The following is a 20,244-nucleotide window of genomic DNA, read 5'->3' as shown; positions in this document are numbered from 1 at the left end:
TACCTTTAAAACATTTTACCATTTAGTGTATATGTGCCCTCCTTGTTCTTCCTTCCTAAATGTATCACCTTATTTTTCTCCACATTGAATTTCATCTGCCCAATCTACTAACCTGTCCAGTAGTGCTGAAAGTATACAATAGTTACTTTAAGAACATGTGTTTTACCACTCATCAATGCCCTTTGTCAGTCAACTGGAACACGCAAGTCAATGAATCTATCCAATACCTTCCAATGCTCTCCTTGCTATCTTTAGAAAGAGTTAAAACCCCCTTTTTTGTATATTTGCCAATGAAAATGAAACAACAAATTCATTAGTAGGAGCGTAAAACCTGCCAATCACACCACAGATGAAATAATACTCTGCTCACACTTTTCAGGCAGCTAAATTGCCAATTAACCAATATAACGAATGAGACATTTGGTGGTGTCCAGTGGTAAATGTGTGTAATGACTCCACAAAAATGGAAAAAAATTAAAATTTACCCAAAAGGCTCAATATTCCTGAAAAGTGCCCACCTCATTCACTAAAAGCTGCCTCTTTCCTAGAAATTAACAATTACACATCTGATTTAAAAGAATCTATAGGGCTCCATGTAAATGATGTAGATCCCACACAAGCATATCTAACACTGATTGGGTGCATGCGTATTAGGAATAGTGAGGATGTGTCACATAAGAGGGGATGTCCTGCACTTATTTTCTTCATGCCGATGGCTGCTGCTTTCAATTATCAACAAATTAACATCTGTTTAGCAAGTGGGTGCAGAGGTCTGGCTCAGTCAAGCACCCAGCATCTCGTGGTCATTATATATATAAAATCTGATTATATGCATAAAGCATATTGTAAGAAAGAAATCTACACAGGATCGGATTAAGAATATCCGTCTTAAAATGAAGAGAAATGTGGACCGTGCAAAGAGATTAGATATATATGCATCAAGAAGGAAAATTTTTAAAAAGCAAGAAGAAAACAAAAAGCAAAAGAAACCAGATAATCAATAATGTGATGAATATTATCTATTTAAATCAAAGGAAAATTAAGTCTTCTAGAACAAGTCAGATATCAATTGTACCGTATACACTGTACTAATCAAATGTTATGGTCCATCAGCTGTATTTTTTGTCCATTCCCCCCAAACATACGTGAATTGAAATATATAGATCTTGATGCAGATAACTTCAGATGCATAAAAGCTGCCGTGTGATTATTCTTAGTTATGTACCTTTTGTACAGAGATTAAGGCTGGCAAATAGACACAATATAGAAATTCTAAACTCAGATAAATATGAACATTTGTTGATCTGCAAATGTAGTCTTGTGATATCTTTCATTAGGAAACCTTTATAACCTGTCGGGTAAACAAGTGTTAGCCAAAATGCAGTGACATTTTGCCTTAGTTACAGCTATGACAATTCATTTAACAATAGAGGCTGGACATGGGGCCAACAACATTCATTTATAATTAGGATCTGTTGTACATTGATAAAAATTTGTAATCTGGTAGATTCAAATAAAATATTATATAATTTTAGCATATAAAGTAGCAGCAAGATTTGCAAAATATATACATATATACCAGTAGTTAATCCATTTTTTTTACAAATACATTATATAACAAAGCAAACTGCAATCTGTCTCAGATATAACAGGACATGAAACATGTCTGAAACATGCATAAATATGCAAAATTAGCATTACCAGAAAAGATTACGGTTTGGTGCTCATTTTATAGTGAAAGTTAGGATCTGTTTAGCCTAGAAAAAGACAGCCAGAATTAATTTGGTGTAAATAATCTACAAAATGCACTATTTGAAATATTGTAGCCTCACAGATGTACAGACGTGTGTTTTCTGTGATAGTCGTTAAACCGTTATTTTAAGTTTGTATTTTCCTTGCAAAATTTCAAAAATACATTTCTACAAGTTACCGTGCTGTCTTTACATTGTATAATAAATAATGGTTTTGAAATATATAGAAGTTCCATCACATTTGGTGCAATCAATCCATTGCTAAATCATATCAATGCATTTTATCATTAATATGACACACTGGTACTGTTGATTCATTTACACAATTCCTTCAAACTACAATTTAACTTTTACAATATATTGGGCACATAAAAACTGCATTGCACGCTTAAAATTGTATTTTAATTATTTTGGCTGTATAATACATTTTTATAATACACATCTGCATTATCTCTAGCATTGTTGTGTTGCTATTAGATAACATTATATTTAATTAGTTTTAAACAATAAATACTAGCTGTGCTGATGCTTCAAAATCCTTCCCTTCCTTTGTATAACTAATGCTAATTCTGAATATGAGTTCAAGCTTTGTATCTATCACCCCTATGCTGCATGAATTTCTTGGGCTAAACTTTTAACAAGATCTGAACAGCAATGAATAAATATTTTTTTCTAAATTTCTTTTGCCTTTGTTAGCAGGAGAGCAAGGCTCAGAGTAGCAGTTAATAACAGATGAAAATTTCATTCCTGCTTTCTATGCTTCTGCCATCTTGTTCACCTGCATTTATTTTTTCATTAAGCTAAACCAGCTGAGGAAAATATTGCCCTATGCAATCAACTCCTACCTTTCCAACTCTTCTTCTTTGCATTATTCTCATATAACTCTCTCCTTCCTACCCATTATTCTTTCCAACCCTTAAATTCCACCGTGGTATAGGTGCAGATGTCACTTAAAAGGTTCAATTGAAATTTCTCCCTCAGCTATTTTATAGGAGGTTGTGACAAAAATGAAGTATTTGTGTCTATGATGTAACATAGCATTAACTGCATTCCATCTGTCATAGTGGATGCAGGAATATAAGGCAGGTGCATTCACAGAGAATGGCTCTGCTTGTTTTAATGCACAATAGCCCCAGCATAGAGATTTATATCTGCAGCAGATATCTGAGTTTGAATATATGTTTGAATGGCATTTCTTTGAATATATGTTTGAATGGCAGCTCTGTTTGAGTTTAAGAGATGCTTATTGACATTTTCTTTGTCCCTTGTCATGTTTTTGGAAATTTACTCCAGCCTGCCTTGTTCCAATTCATGGCCCATCTAAAGCTATCAGACAGATATAAATATTCAGGGTCCTTGTGCCAAATCAAGTTCACACTGAAATTTAGTACAGCAGATGTGACTTTATTTGCCATTCCAGGGAGGGATGTAAGTCTACTGTGTGTTATTGCAACTGTTCACTTATCCATTTACTCATAGAATCATAGAATCATAGAAGTTACAACATGGAAACAGGCCCTTCGGCCCAACATGTCCATGTCGCCCAGTTTATACCACTAAGCTAGTCCCAATTGCCTGCACTTGGCCCATATCCCTCGATACCCATCTTCCCCATGTAACTGTCCAAATGCTTTTTAAAAGACAAAATTGTAACCGCCTCTACTACTGCCTCTGGCAGCTCGTTCCAGACACTCACCACCCTTTGAGTGAAAAAATTGCCCCTCTGGATCCTTTTGTATCTCTCCCCTCTCACCTTAAATCTGTGCCCCCTCGTTATAGACTCCCCTACCTTTGGGAAAAGATTTTGACTATCGACCTTATCTATGCCCCTCATTATTTTATAGACTTCTATAAGATCACCCCTTAACCTCCTACTCTCCAGGGAATAAAGTCCCAGTCTGTCTAACCTCTCCCTGTAAGTCAAACCATCAAGTCCCGGTAGCATCCTAGTAAATCTTTTCTGCACTCTTTCTAGTTTAATAATATCCTTTCTATAATAGGGTGACCAGAACTGTACACAGTACTCCAAGTGTGGCCTCACCAATGCCCTGTACAACTTCAACAAGACATCCCAACTCCTGCATTCAATGTTCTGACCAATGAAACCAAGCATGCTGAATGCCTTCTTCACCACCCTATCCACCTGTGACTCCACTTTCAAGGAGCTATGAATCTGTACTCCTAGATCTCTTTGTTCTATAACTCTCCCCAACGCCCTACCATTAACGGAGTAGGTCCTGGCCCGATTTGATCTACCAAAATGCATCACCTCACATTTATCTAAATTAAACTCCATCTGCCATTCATCGGCCCACTGGCCCAATTTATCAAGATCCCGTTGCAATCCTAGATAACCTTCTTCACTGTCCACAATGCCACCAATCTTGGTGTCATCTGCAAACTTACTAACCATGCCTCCTAAATTCTCATCCAAATCATTAATATAAATAACAAATAACAGCGGACCCAGCACCGATCCCTGAGGCACACCGCTGGACACAGGCATCCAGTTTGAAAAACAACCCTCGACAACCACCCTCTGTCTTCTGTCGTCAAGCCAATTTTGTATCCAATTGGCTACCTCACCTTGGATCCCATGAGATTTAACCTTATGTAACAACCTGTTTTATAAATCTACTTGGTAGGTTTTAGTGTAAGCCACAGTTCAATAGACTTTTTATTCTATCACTGTCTAAAGTCAAAGAAGATTACACAAGGACACACAATATAACTGGTAAGCTGAAATAAAGTGACAAGGGTTTTCTGTTCGAACTTTGGTCTCACTACAAATTACCTTGACCGTGGGCAGATTAAGGCACACTCCAGCTCATAGGATGTGGCCTGAAATGCTGAGCCTGAGAAAAGTATCTGGTGTAAAATCCCCCCAAAAATTACAGAGGTATTAACTCATTTGAAAGAAGTGGGTTAACACCACCAATAAAATAGATGAGAGAGGAATTTCAAACCAATGCGTTAAGCATTCATCCACTCCTGTCACATAGCCTAATTCCAGGGTATAACCATTCCCTTCCTGTTATTCTCCACGATGCCTACTCTCTACCACACCAGTATACATTTTGAAATTTCTCACACCAGCCTTCCTTACAGCTTCTGAGTGAGATTGTTCATGCGCAGCATTATGGGGAAATTTTGTTGAGCTAGGCTGAGATTCTCCAACTCATTTCACTTGGGTCCCTTATCGCCAACAAAAAGGAGGCTTTCAACCCATCAGCATTGGCTGGATTTGATAGGTAAAAAGACAGCATGCCAACCTGCTGCACCATCCCATTCTCAATGGTGAATGATGCTGACACTGGCAAAACTGACCGGATGGAGTTACTGATTGTGACAACGTCAGAGAGCTGAATACAAAATGCAATCATTAATCCAGGATGTAACTCAGCCAATGTGAGGATCAATAATGTTTTGCAGCATGGCCCCCAACATTTTCATTAGCACTCACTAGCTAAACACAGGTATAAGACTAAATTTCATCATTAGTCTTTTCCTCTTTTCCCAAAGATGACAAAGTTTACTCTTTAAGGGATGAGCACATGGGCTGGTCAATCAGAATCCTGACTCCTGTTTTAGGATTACTATATCAGAGGTTCAGATCAGGCTTGCCCTGCCATATTTCTATACTGCTCCATCAGTTGCTTTCCCCCCCCACCCTTTTTCGAGTCACTCCTCCTGTGCTTGAAATCCAGAAGCTGAGCTCTTACCGCAAACACTCACATCAGTCGCCCAAACTTGAGTCAATCCGTGAAGTCCGTCTGGAGCCAAATCAGATTCAGAAATAACTTTCAAGCGTTAATCTGGAGGTTAACATTAACTACTGCTACCCTTCTACATCTCTCTGCTTGGTCTTGATCAGCTGCACTTCAGCAGTGCACTTCTAGCATGACCCACCACCCCCCCCCACTTTAACATACAAAGAAAGTGTTTACAACTCATCCACTTGATCGTCATCACAAGACACTTTCACATGGTTCTTGTTACAGTCTGCTAGGACCCATTCAAACAGCTGCTGTTGAAAATGTTCTGACTGTGTAATCACTGTCTAGGTTTATTGGCAAAGTGATGAATGTGTCTTTTCACAACCATGATCAGAGTAATGTAACTGTTCAATTCAAATTACCGCTCCACTCTTAAAGCCTCATCCCCCATGTAAAACTATTAAAAATAAAACCCTTATTGAGAATGGCACATAATTGGTATACTGGAGTTACTAATATTTCATCTACGACAAGCTTTCGACAGGAATGCATGAATAATCTGACGGAATCTGCTGTTTCTAAAAGGATCTAACTTGCTAAACACTTGCAGAAGAGAAAATGTTCATTACTTTTAACATTGCTGACATTATTTTTCAAGTATATTTTGAAGAAGGTTTCGAAAGGGAGCTCGCGCATTAAGATCTTTTTTTTTAAACAAAAGGCATTGGCAAAAAATTATAATCAATTTGCTTTTTCTAATTAAAGAGATAAATAAATGCTAATCACTTTGTCAGCAATACAAGTGGGAAAGAATTGCGGAGTCTAATATTGTGAAGAAGTGAATGAAACTAAGTTGAGATCTGAATCAAATTAAAAGCGCAGTGTGGCCCAGGCTGAATTTGGCCAGTTCAAGATAAGTCGAGAATACCTCAGAGATAAAAAGATAAATCTACATCCTGGAACGATGCAGAAGGTTAATCAGCAACTAAAAGAGAAAAATTACTTAACATGTTGAGTGTGACTATTCTGATGAAATGGTAACCTTCCTTTTTATTCCAGATGCTGATTGACTTGCTGTACATTTCCAACATCTCCTGTTTTTATTTGAGAACAACTCAATTTGACAGAGTTTAGGTTTGTGGAGAGGGATGATTTCAATCTATGATTGTGGACTATCATTTTCCCTTTCTCATTGAAAGTTTCCCCACTCTCATGGTTGCAAAAAGAGTCAGAGAGGAAATAGTTGCTGTCTGCGGCTGGAGCAATAGGTATGTCTACATTTTGCTAAAATTACATTTTTCAGTGGTCTAGCCTGACTTTTTTGGGGATCTAATGGGGCTATCTAATCCTTAGTGATGTGTTCTGCAGTGTCATCAGTTCAATTGGTCCTGAAGGAATGTCCTTGGCAGTGCGGAGAAAAATCTGTCCCACTGCAGTGGAGCTGATGGCTGAGTTTTCTCTATTGTGGTTGAGGGGACGCAGACATTTTAGCACTCAAAGGTGAATCAGAAAGAAATCTGAATTCTCACTCCTACAACATACTGATCCCCATTTCTTTTGGAATTGCAAGCCAGTTCCTGTAACTGCTGTAATCTGGCTTTCAGACAATAAACTAATTGAAATTCTTCCTTTTAAGGTTCTTCCTCATGAAAGAAAGGAAGACTTGCATTTATATAGAGCCTTTCATAACCTCAGGACATCCCAAAGCGCTTTACAGCCAATGAAGTACTTTTGAAGTGTAGTCACTGTTGTAATGTGGGAAACGTGGCAGCCAATTTGCACACAGCAAGCTCCCACAAACAGCAATGAAATAAACGACCAGATCATTTGTTTTAGGTGTTGGATGAGGGATAAATGTTGGCCAGGACAGCAGAAGAACTCCCCTGCTCTTCTTCGAATAGTGCCATGGGATCTTTTACTTTCACCTGAGAAATCCCATAGATTACTGCAAATTACCACCCAGTATTACAATGTTCATATAAAAGGTCCCGGGAGGTGCAAAGATACCAGTTTCTGAGCGAGTTTGGGCAATAACAAGTCACATACCCTAATTATAGTACAGTGTTTTATACACACTCCAAAAATGAGCAGTGTACATTCAAATGACGTACGTTTGTACAGTGCACAGTGAATGGAGTGCTTGAAATGTGCTCGTTTAAATATACAAGACATTCTCAACAACATCCAGTGAAAGTGCCATCCCAGTTTGTGGATGGGCTTAGCCAATGAAATATGCCTCCAGTTCATCAACAGAACAACACCAACAACAAAAGAATTTGTATCTGAAAGAGAGCATCCAGGCAGGAAGCCAGTAGACGAAGAGAGAATGCAGTGTGTCTACAGTTTCACATTCCGCTAATTTGGGTAGTTCACATGACATTTCCTAAATTTGAATGTGCTGTTTTCTTCTGATTCGCTGTAAATTCACAAACAGTAATGGGGAGGGCCAACTTTTTTTTCTAGGAACATTGAAGGGTTTTCACTGTGAAGTTATCCACCGCGAGCAAAAAATCAAGACCAGCCTGAAGAATCTTCCAATGCACTTCCTCACACCAAGTCCTCCTTCTGAAACCACCACTGGCGCTGTCTGGGAAAGGTCACCTTTTTGTCCAGGATACCACTTCCCACTCAAATGATTTCCACTTCCTCAGGTTGCAAGTTTCCCTCCAAACACTGTTGCTAAACCTGCTGCAGGAAATCACCAGATTCCTAAGTCAAAAGTGTCACAAATACAAAAACTCAAATTACTTTTTTCTTTGACATGCCTACATGCTAAACATCTGCCATAAGTGAATTACTTTTCCCTGCTCTTATCTTTTGTTTTAACCTGAAAAACTCATCACAGAACATTCATTACTCTAAACTTGCACATGCTCAGGAGAAGGTTATTCGAGGCTGAGATGGATAGATTTTTGGACTCTAGGGGAATCAAGGGATGTGGGGATGGGGCGGGAAAGTGGAGTTGAGGTCGAAGATCAGCCATGATCTTATTGAATGGCGCAGTAGGCTCGAGGGGCCATAAGGCCGACTCCTGTTCCTATTTCTTATGTTCTTATGCTGCACTGTGTTTCCGCGAGGTAAGAACCAAGGAGGACACTGATGACTTACGACCTGGAATTATGGGAATGAACACTGCAAGATTCAGGAAAACTGAAAGCAACAAAGTTCAACAGGATTTTTGTAATGAAGTTCCCATCTTTTGCCAGTTGAAAAGACAGAGATAACGGCCCAGATTTTCCTGCAGCGGCCAGATGGGCGATGTAGACTGTAACTTTCACCGTCTAGCTCGCCGATGATAACTTCCTCCATATATTCCTGATTTTCTTATTAGACTACGCTACAAGCATAGTGGCCAATCAGACACAGCGCAGCCAATGGGCTTCGGTCAAAGATCAATCTTTGTGGTTTCAATCGCTGTGCAGTTTGTGTTTTTTCTGTTCATTACATTTAAATTTTCGTCACCATTTAGCATTTACTCGTAGAATCGTGATGATACTGAAATCGGTTTTACTCCATATTTTAAAAGCAGAGTTTGATCATCCTGGAAATTCGTTTAGAATGAAAGAATAATGCAACTTTGCGAAAATTTGTTTTAAAAATATATTTAAAGCTGCTGACTGAGTAAAACCAGCAGGGCACCCACAGAGCCAGAGAGGGAAAAACAAGTCCAGACATTTGTAATCAAACTTAGTATTACTGCCTGGATTATTCAGCTGTCAGTTTATAATATGGCGACATTACAGTGCACGAAGGCTAGAAATTGGATCCAGTGCTAAATTTAGATCTTTATCAAACTCTCACTGCAAACAAATGTATATCACTCCATTACTAGATAGCAGGAAGGTTAAGGATTCACCCTAAACACATATATATCCATTTACAATTTCTATTATAGTTGGGTTTGAAGCTCAGACTCCTCTATATTTGGCTCTGTGGATGCCCTTAAAAAATTTTTGACTTTTTTTTATGTATCTTATTCTTAAAGAATTCTTAATAATTATATAAAAGTAACCAGCTAACTCCATGTACAATAGTTTTATGTAATTTCATGAGGGGAAAGAAAACACATTCCTTAGATGCATTCTGAGGAATGGGTCCTTGCTTACGATCATGAGACTGTTCCAAAAACAGTCTAGTCATTTTTATTCTTGTTGGGTTTAGGAGTTAGAGCCGTCTGTTCTGACACCTCCATTTAATAGCTATATGTCCTTCGAATTGGCCAAAGTTGAATTTGCATTTTCTACATAACTTCACACTGGAGCTCAAAAACACTACCTGAAAGGAATGACTCATTTTATAAGCACTGTCATTAAGGTTGGGACCATTTTTTCTCAATTATAATAGCAAATCACAGTTGCATTTATGTGGCACCTTATCAGATCAAACCAATAAATTAATTTTGGAATGCAATGACTGTTGCAAGAGGGAACCCTTTAATTAACTCTCGCTCTGTTGAGCAAATATGGGCTCTGCATATACAGCAGAACCTATACTTTAATTGCACTGTTAGTTGATCAGACTGAAGGGCCCCAATATTTACACGGAGGCAAGGAAGGAGCGGAGATGACTTTTAGCGGCCAAGGAACCCAGAAAGATGGGGAACACGGAGGGCCTGCCAAATTTCATGGCAGGGCCTCATTTGAATTTTTTTCTCCGTTTCCCGCTCGGCTGTCAGCCAGATTGAGAGACTGGCCGGCCGGGCGGGAATCCTGTGGTAGAAGGTCGCAGCTGGGGACCGGAGTGGGGGGAGGGTGGGAAAGATTGCGGGGGGAGGGAGGGAGAGATTGCGGGGGGAGGGTGGGAAAGATTGGGGGTTAGCCTAGAAATTGTGGGTGGGGGGGCTCAAATCACGGGGGCGGGGGGGTCGGGCTGGAGATGGCGGAGGGGGGAAATCAGATCACGGGGGGGTCGGGCGGGGAATTGCAGGGGGTCGGGGTGGAGATCGCAAGGAGGGGGTCTGAGGATTAAATTCAAATGGCTGCTAAAATCGGAGGCATGCAGCCTCATTAAAATATTTAAATTACTGACCCACCACTCGAGAGCAGGTTATTCGCCTGACCCCAACCTGCCCTGGTTAAACCGGAAGGAGGCGCATTAGTGCTGGGTTGGGGTCGGGTTTCACGTTTTTAAGAATTTAAACCCCCCCCCCACCCCACTGCTCTCCCGCCTGTCCTGTGGGGTTAAACTCCCCCCACAGATTCTGAAGGCAGTCCATGACCATGAGCTTATACAACAGTATAAAGGAATACACAAACTTGATTAAAGCAAGTACCTAAAACTCCCTGACTAGCTCAGTTAGTTAAGGCCATGAATAAATGAGCCATCCAGACTTAGAAAGTCCCAGGTGTGATCCCCAGTGTGTGATCTCAGCGAGGTTTGCAGTAAGAGTGCTACAGTAGACCTCAGTGTCACTGAGCCAAAGTTCTCACTCCTGAGCATTGTCCAGTGACCTCGGGTGTGAGTGCGGTGTGGGGGTCGGTGCGGGTGTGGGGTCGGTGGGGTGTGGGGTCGGTGCGGGTGTGGGGGTCGGTGAGGGTGCGGGGGTCGGCGAGGGTGCGGGGGTCGGCGAGGGTGCGGGGGTCGGCGCGGGTGCGGGGTCGGCGAGGGTGCGGGGGTCGGTGCGGGTGCGGGGGTCGGTGCGGGTGCGGGGGTCGGTGCGGGTGCGGGGGTCGGTGAGGGTGCGGGGTCGGTGAGGGTGCGGGGTCGGTGAGGGTGCGGGGTCGGTGAGGGTGCGGGGGTCGGTGCGGGTGCGGGGTCGGTGAGGGTGCGGGGGTCGGTGCGGGTGCGGGGGTCGGTGCGGGTGCGGGGGTCGGTGCGGGTGCGGGGGTCGGTGCGGGTGCGGGGGTCGGTGCGGGTGCGGGGGTCGGTGCGGGTGCGGGGGTCGGTGAGGGGGTGGGGTCGGTGCGGGTGCGGGGTCGGTGAGGGTGTGGGGGTCGGTGCGGGTGTGGGGGTCGGTGCGGGTGTGGGGGTCGGTGCGGGTGCGGGGGTCGGTGCGGGTGCGGGGGTCGGTGCGGGTGCGGGGGTCGGTGCGGGTGCGGGGGTCGGTGAGGGGGTGGGGTCGGTGCGGGTGCGGGGTCGGTGAGGGTGTGGGGGTCGGTGCGGGTGTGGGGGTCGGTGCGGGTGTGGGGGTCGGTGCGGGTGCGGGGTCGGTGAGGGTGCGGGGTCGGTGAGGGTGCGGGGTCGGTGCGGGTGTGGGTGCGGGTGTGGGGTCGGTGAGGGTGCGGGGTCGGTGCGGGTGCGGGGTCGGTGAGGGTGCGGGGGTCGGTGCGGGTGCGGGGTCGGTGAGGGTGCGGGGGTCGGTGCGGGTGTGGGGTCGGTGAGGGTGCGGGGTCGGTGCGGGTGCGGGGTCGGTGAGGGTGCGGGGTCGGTGAGGGTGCGGGGTCGGTGAGGGTGTGGGGTCGGTGAGGGTGCGGGGTCGGTGAGGGTGCGGGGTCGGTGAGGGTGCGGGGTCGGTGCGGGGTCGGTGAGGGTGCGGGGTCGGTGAGGGTGTGGGGTCGGTGAGGGTGTGGGGTCGGTGAGGGTGCGGGGTCGGTGAGGGTGCGGGGGTCGGTGAGGGTGTGGGGTCGGCCCTCTCTGGACCTGAAAATTGTTCACTCCTTAACATCCTCGGTCTTTCCTTCCACCTACAACGTGTAAGCCTTTAAAACTCAAGCTGAACATTATCCAATCACTGCTAACTGATTTACCAATCTTCCTTTATACTTTTTTCAACTTTGAAGCTGCCTTGCACTATTGCCCTTTTACCTTTTACCTCAGTTTGTCAATAAAAAAATAGAAATTGTACGATGGGTAAGCTATTTTCTTTCCTTCTTTTTTTTTCAAAATCGATTTTTTTTTTCCAGCTTTAGAACCCTGCTGTCTGTTGCTTGCTCTCTTTACCCAAGAGGCCTGGGTCGGTTGGGCTGCAGTCTTCTACACAGCCATGGACATTACCTCTCTATGATCAACAATAACAACTTGCATTTATATAGCGCCTTTAATGTAGTAACATTTCCCAAGGTGCTTCACAGGACCGTAATCAGACAAAAAAATTGACATCGAGCCACAGAAGGAGACACTAGGACAGGTGACCAAAAGCTTGGTCCAGGAGGTAGGTTTTAAGGAGTGATTTAAAGGAGGAGAGAGAGGTGGAGAAGCAGAGAGGTTTAGGGAGGGAATTCCAGAGCTTATGGCCTAGACAGCTGAAGGCACGGCCGCCAATAAGATCAGCCAATAAGAGAGCATTTCTTCATAATGGGACTCACTTTCACTCTTATTCCCCCTGCCCTATCAAAAAAATGTAAAGCACTGAGTTCATTAGCCCAGTTGACCACAGGCAAATAGAGAGTATGTGGTGAATGTTTATCAAGTACGGTATCGAATTTGGGTTTTAAAATGGGAGTCCGATACTCTCATATACCCCTGAGGTAGAGCACGATTATATGTATTTACCTTTCCTCTCCATGAAAGACCCGAGGCACATTAGCGCTTCAGGATTAGTCAGCCGTAAAACCACTTTCTCATGAGTCAAAGCGCTGCGGCAATTTTAATATTTTGTTTAGTTTACAGGTCATTGCCGTTAAGTTTGTAACCCGTTCTAGATATGGTACTGTGGATTATTAAGTCACTTTTTTTTATTAACTTTAAGCAGTTGTACTGTAGTGTACAAATACTTTCTTGTGGTAAGTGGAATGTTTCATTCAGAAGGCAGATTCTCTTCGTAAATTGGAGATTCTTTTTAAAAAAACTGCAAACTGCTGAAAATCCCAAAGGACAAAACATGCTGGAATTGTACAGCAGATCAGTCAATATCTGAAAGAGAAAGGCCAGTAATTTGTTAACCAAACCTACCTTTCTCTTTCAGATACTGACTGACTTGCTATGCATTTCCAACATTTTCTGTCCCTTTTATAAGCTTTCGATATATTTCTAACCCGAAGGAAGAAATTAAGTCCACTGTTAACCTGATGACCGAGCCTTCTATGTGATTCAGAAAGCTTTTGATAAAGAAAATTAAATCATCCAATAGCCAGTTGAATAAAAGGTCAGCTATTTACTGCGACAAAGCATCTGTGTACAGCAGTAAAATATCAATTCTCCAGGCAGTGAAATCGGCATCAGAATAAAGAATTATTCACCAAGATATTTTTCTTCTAACTTGTGCTACCCTGGTTTATTTCGTCGGTTCTCCACTGGTCTTCCTTACAGAAGTGTCACAGATGTAAATGAAGAACAACTGGCCCAGTTTTGCTCGCAGTTGGGTAACACAGCAGCTAAAACATGGTCACTTTCCACTACTGTAGCCGCACACTCTCGTTTCAGGGGTCACAAGCACTCAAATCCTCTCAATAGAACTGTACAATGGTAGATGCTCTGGGGAGCTGGTGCAGTTAGCTCAACTGGACCAGCCACATAAATGCCGTGACTACTAGAGCCGGTCAGAGGCTGAGAATTCTGCTCATCTCCTGACTCCCCAAAGCCTCTCCCACCACCTACATGGCACAAATCAGGATTGTGATGGAATACTCTCCAATTGCCTGGATGAGTGCAGCTGCAACAACACTCAAGAAGCTTGAAACCATCCAGGACAAAGCAGCCCGTTTGATTTGCAGCCCATCCACCACCTTAAACATTCACTCTCTCCACCGCCAGTGCATTGTGGATGCAGTGTGTACCATCTACAGGATGCATTGCAGCAACTTGCCAAGGCTTCTTCGACAACACCTCCCAAACCCGTGACCTCCATCACATAGAAGGACAAGGGTAGCAGGTGGATAGGAACACCATCATCTCCAAGTTCCCCTCCACATCACACACCATCCTGGCTTGGAAATATATTACCGTTCCTACATCGTCGCTGGGTCAAAATCCTGGAACTCCCTATCTAACAGCATTGTGGGAGTATCTTCATCACACAGACTGCAGCGGTTCAAGACGAAGGCCCATCACCACCTTCTCAAGGACAACTAGGGATGGGCAATAAATGCTGGCCTTGCTAGCGATGCCCACATCCCAAGAATCAATATTTTTTAAAATGGGAACCGACACCTTGCCTGCAGGCAGCTTGGTACCGACACACCTAATATCCTCCGAGCACGGCTCAACATTAGAGGTGACAGTCACAGGAGAGTCTGAGATCCAACTACCTGCTCTGCCAGCGGTAGAACATAGAGGATGAAAATCATGATAGAGAAAGAAAAATTGATTCAAATTAAAGCAACCTTCCAATACAGTCTTCCACTAACTGAGTTCAATACTAAAATATTTATGCCAACGACCTTGTTAGATAGAAAATTTATTCGCATTTTGTCTTACTAGTGTTTGGTAGGCATTTACATTGATAGGGATTAAAATATTGTAAGAGATCAAAACAAAAAATGCAAATATTGGATATAACTGAAATGCTGGGCGTGCACAATGGATTAATCACCATCTGAAAGAGAGGCCAATGGTGCAGATAAGCCCCTTCACCAGAGCATGCTAACCTGCCTAGTCTTTCACATGCTGGTCAATCTGCTGTGCATCTCCAGCATTGTCTGTTTTTATTACTAATAGAAAATTGGCTTTTTACTATCTTTATGGTCATGTGCAAGTAAGTGAAGGAAGTTTCAAAGAAATGAGGTTCAACGTGGTACATGGGTATTTACGCAGCACTGAAAACATTTAAAAGGTGGAAATGTCTCTAGTTTGCAATGAACTCAGGATTTTGAAGCTATTTCCTTTCCTTGTTATGTAATTAACAAATATTCCAAGAGTGAGTCAAGCTCTGAATGAAGTGACCTACCACGGTGCTGTGAGGGGGCAGTTTCACAGAACTCGGTCAAATATTGAGACAGAAAATTAAATAAAATCCCAGAGTTAACTTCATGTCGATTGTAAAAAAGGCCATTCTACTTGCAATAATGTGATTTGGACTGTATATTAGAATTACGTAAAATGTATAGCAGGTCATTCCCCCCAACTGGTCCATGACGGTGTTTATGCTCCACACGAGCTTCCTCCCACTCCTCTTCATCTGACCCTATCAGCATAAACCTCGATTTCTTTCTCCCTCATATGTTTATCTATCTTCCCCTATAGAAAGATGTTTTCGGCTCCAATGCTGTTATAGGGTTTATTTAGATGTTGAAAATATTGTACTTAGGCCAATGTGCATTAATGATGCTCTTAATCCATCATCTCAAATTGTTTCCACTATTGACATCAGCAGTACTAGACCTGTAACACCAATATTTCACCCTCATGTTAACATCATTCAAAATGCTCTGTTCAGACAGAACCCAATTGAATTGTACGGCTGAGTGTTTTTCACAGCTCAGGTGGTCATAATACAAAAAGGTCACGCACTCATCAATACACTTTCCTGAAATACCAGTAAGACTGGACTGCTTTTTCCCCCCCAGATGAGAAGATAGTTAAATATTATGTGACGAATCACATCTGGATTGTGTTTACGACAAATAATGAATATATAAACCTAATGAGACCACTCGGGCAAGCTGCATCGATAAGATTCAAGATCATCGTACAACTGGAAAGGAAGGGAAGGAATGCAGCTGTTTGCGGAGGTAGCTCAGCTTGATGTCCAGCTGAAGACCAGGGCTGGACACTAGGCCTAAATAAATCCAGCGTGATGTCAGAAGAGTTGAGATTTAAAAAAATAAAAAAACAGTGCAGGAAGTTGCATCAGTTGTAATGTGTCTGTGCTAAAAGCAGAAGTGATTGCACATGGAGTGAAAGTGAACAGATAATTTCCAGAAAAGACAGGGAAGTGTGTGGGTTTTTACAGTGCTTTGGATTCTAAGTATACTATAGCCACAGCATGTGTTTGCCCATCTAGTTCCTCTTATGAATATCACTTCAATGCATTGCACATAGAGCCAAATATACTGGGTTACATTTGCATAAAAATGTACTGAAACAAACCTGGCATGTATGTACTAATGAATAATAGGGGTGCAGTGGTTATGATTAATTTTTCTGTCATTGATTTATTATTGGGAAGAATTAGTTTTTGTTTGATTAATTGTTGGGACTCATTATATTTACCCTTTCCTGCTTTCTTATGCCGTGTTCAGCAACTATTTGTTACAGGCACTGGCAAACAGTCAGATTTAGTTTGTTCTGAGAGATTGAAAACACCACAGTACCCTAAAAAAGTGTAGTAATCCAGGGGAGAGGGAGAGCGCAGCTTTCTTCATTTGTTATTATTATCTTGTAGAGTGGCCTTTTAAAATCATTAACCATTTAATTGTCATCTTTATTTGATTACTAAGCGATTATTTACTAATCATTAAACTTTATAGGTTAGTTCCGGTAATCAAATGCAATATTTAACATGTTAAATCCATTCACCTGCACACACCCACATAATATTACAGTCCAAAACACTCGAGGACAGGAATAACTGGTTTAATTTGTTGTGTTCTTTACTTTTGTGCCCTCTATGAGGTTTAAAAAACATATAGTCCATGTTTAAAAACACAAAGATGATAACCATTACTGCGCCACAGACAGGTGGGTACAATCAGGTTCTGGGGCTATCAATTAACTTGCTCATCCGGCAGTAGTCCTTCCTGTTTTGACACGTTTTTACAGATCAGAGATTAACCTAGTAATATCGATAACATTTTTCACATATTTGGCATTTGATCAAGTGAAAAAACAACCTTCGGAGCTGGTTTTGGCCCTCTTTCTCTCCAGATAAATACACCGTAAACTTTATAAATGAGGGAGGAATGTTGGCCAGTACACCAGGACAACTCCTTACTGTTCTTCAAATAGTGCCAGAGGGTCTTTTATATCCACCCGAATGAGACCCAGGATCTCAGTTTAACATCTCATCCAAGGGGGTGGTGCCTACATCAATGAAGTGCTCTTTCAGGACTGCACTGAAATGTCTGCCAGATTATACGTTCAAGTCCTGGAGTGGAACTCGAACTCACAACCTCCTGACTCAGAGGCAACAGTGCTACCAGCTGAGCCAAGATGACATTTAAGAAGAAAAAAAATCTCCACACAATAAGAAAAGTAGTGGACTATTTCAGTGCATTCCAGTGACATCGCATAAAATGTAACATGAAAATGTCATGGCCCAGTGAACTGAGAACACAGATAGTATTATCTCCCTCTCAGTCACTGCCGGCAGTGTTAGAATTTTGTGACATAGAACTAGAATGGATTTTTCTGATCATACCAGTACAATGGTCCTCATTGTAAAATAAAAGTTATTCAAACCAGAACAGCAGTCACCACCTGAGATTCCTCTGTTATAGAACAGAATTGATGCCACGTGAATGACTAGAAATGTGGTAACTGATGGTTCCTATTGGACCCGTGCACAGATTCCCCACAGAAGCTTGATATCCTGCGAACTTAACACAAACTAAACAGCTTTTAACAACAAGGTGGCAGAATACCCCTTGTAACTGAGAGCTTTCCAGAGAGGGTGGGTTCATGAGGATATTAAACATTCTGATTACATTATCTTATATTTTGTGAATGTACTCATGGTGGACATCAGTGTATATGTACATTTTGCTTGTGCAAAACAAATCGGCATGCTTCCATTTGTTTTAGATTTAAAATGTTCTGCTCAGTTTTTCACTTAACCCTGGGTTCTTTATTTGATGCCAGTATAAAAGGCACTTTAATCAGTTAAATCTCCCACAGCATGCCTGATAACCCCTATAGCTGTAGCTTTTCAGGATCAGTGAAATTGTTGCACCAGGAACCGTCCCCGAGGGATAGAAAGAAATCCGGCTACACTCCCAGTAGTCCCTGTGACAACTGAAAGTTTGCGCAAAGTTGAGATCTGGTTTAGAACAGGGCAGACACTTGTGTTACAAAAAAAATCTGAGTCAAATAAATTTTTAAGACTCAAAACCAAAAATTTCAATCATCCATAATATAGTTGAAGATATTTTCTGGAGAAACAAATACTTTCACTTAGATACTTAACACTAGACTGATATCCTTGTGTCCCTCGTAACTTTCCTTTAAAAGAACATCTTTGCTCATCTGTCCATCATCTGAACCTGCTGCTGATTCACCTTTCCAAAGTGTTTTACTGTTTATTTTTCCCCCGACTTTAAATGCAGCTCATCAGGTGCTTTGATTTCACTTCCAATTTACAAAACCATCAGTCTCTGATCCCATGAGCTCTCCCACATTAAAAAAAAGATGCACACCTTGTGACGTAGGATACAGCTTTATATCCCAACCGAATATTTATTGTCGGTGTCAAGTAAAGGAAGATGAATAGATATAAAAACTTTTGGAGGCGTCACAAAGGGCAGTGATATCCTCTACATTCGGATAATCTCCGCCGACACTCACTACCGAGGCTAAGACATGAAGAATGACCACTTGGATGAGCCAGTGAGCCCATGCAATTGTACCCCAAGTATGAGTCACCACCTTTAGGAGAGGAAGAGAAAAGGAGGAGGAGGAAGAGGATTTTGAAAGACCAGAAGAAAATTAGAAAAAAGCTCTCTTCTACCATTTAAAAGGAACTTGTGACATTCCAAATAAATTGCACTTATAAATCATAGCTAATAAACAAAATGAAACTGTGTAATGATCCAAGCAGAAGATTTGCAGCATAACCTTTTGAAAAGTTACTTTCAAAAATGCCACAGTATGAGGGGCTGTTTCTAACATTTAAAATTCCCTTGCTTGTGGCTCTATGGCAGAAGGAAACTGCAGTGATTTATTTACATCAGACCAGAAGTGCTCAATTCCACAGTCTCACAGTGATAAAAGAGGAATGTTGCTCGTCAAGGAATTTTAACATTCACAGTATATATAAGCAGTTAAGAGGAGTCATTAGACCGGCTAATCTTAACAGTAAAAGCTCTTATGCAGAGCTAGTTGCAGGTTTAAGCACATGTTACACTCTGGTTAATTATAAAAAGGTAATAATGAAACATCAGGAAGAAAACAGCAGACCTACCAGGACCTGTAGCTTGTGTATTGGCAGAGAAAAAGCACTGCAGATTATGGAAAACCGATTAAACAAACTAAAGCATTCTGGATGGATTCGTCCTTGTTAAGCAACTTGTGTTTGCACTCCATGAAAATCGACTCTCTTCCTAAGCCTGTTTCAACTTACATGCCACGCAGGCCTCCCAGAAGGAACGTTACACTTTTTTTTTTGAAGGGGAGGGGAGATTGACTTTGCATGAAAAATGACTGAAACCTTCCCTTTCCCCTAATCCTGGCCTTTTGGCCTTAGGCAAACACTGCACGAGGACGGCAGAAAGTAAATTGAAAAGGCAGCCTTTTTGGAACCAGATGTTTGCCATACTGAAGAAGGGGTGGGCTTTCCGAAGTTGTCGGGGCGGAGGGGGGGGGTGGGGAAGAGAGAGCATGCAACTTCCAGTCAAAGAGCAGATAAATGAAACCTTGTATTGCTAAAGAATGTTGAAGCTTTTCTTTTTTTTTCGAATCACGTGTTCGGCTGGCTCGTATGTTTTTTTTAATTGAAGCCAGATTGACCAGTTTGTGACTGTAACAATTATGAGCTCGCTCGCTCACTCTCTCTCTCTCTCTCTCTCTCACTCTTTTGCCATTCTCTTTCCCTCTGTCCCAGAATGCTTCTGAATTTTACTGGAATGCACAGTTCCTTTCAATCTGTCATGAGCACAGTTACAGAGTTTCTCAGCTTTCGCCGCCAGATGTGCAAGACGTGCAGCTCTGTCTCTCGGCCCGAGCTGCTCTGTCGAACCATCTGCATTCTAATACAGCGAAGCTTCGACAGCAACTTCCAGCATGGTTTTTAACAGTCAATCAACGTT

General features: G+C 42.2%; 1 protein-coding gene across 6 annotated transcripts in view; it reads right to left on the bottom strand.

Moving 5' to 3' along the window:
* LOC137300552 (serine/threonine-protein kinase Nek6-like) overlaps positions 1–19,761 on the bottom strand; it is a 175,376-nt gene extending 155,615 nt beyond the window's left edge. For 2 of the 6 annotated variants that reach the window (XM_067969694.1, XM_067969692.1), the window contains exon 1: positions 19,401–19,761. The gene's annotated coding sequence lies outside the window, so the exon portion shown is untranslated. Of the gene's footprint in view, positions 1–1,701; positions 1,758–5,473; positions 5,652–19,400 lie in introns of those variants that run through there. The other 4 variants (XM_067969695.1, XM_067969697.1, XM_067969696.1 and 1 more) reach the window with 4 other exon arrangements.
* Between the last annotated feature and the right edge of the window lie 483 nt (positions 19,762–20,244).

The sequence above is a fragment of the Heptranchias perlo genome, chromosome 31, assembly GCF_035084215.1.
Source record: "Heptranchias perlo isolate sHepPer1 chromosome 31, sHepPer1.hap1, whole genome shotgun sequence".
Lineage (NCBI taxonomy): Eukaryota > Metazoa > Chordata > Chondrichthyes > Hexanchiformes > Hexanchidae > Heptranchias > Heptranchias perlo.
Note: the sequence above shows the minus strand (reverse complement) of the source record. Positions and strands in the feature narration are given on the sequence as shown.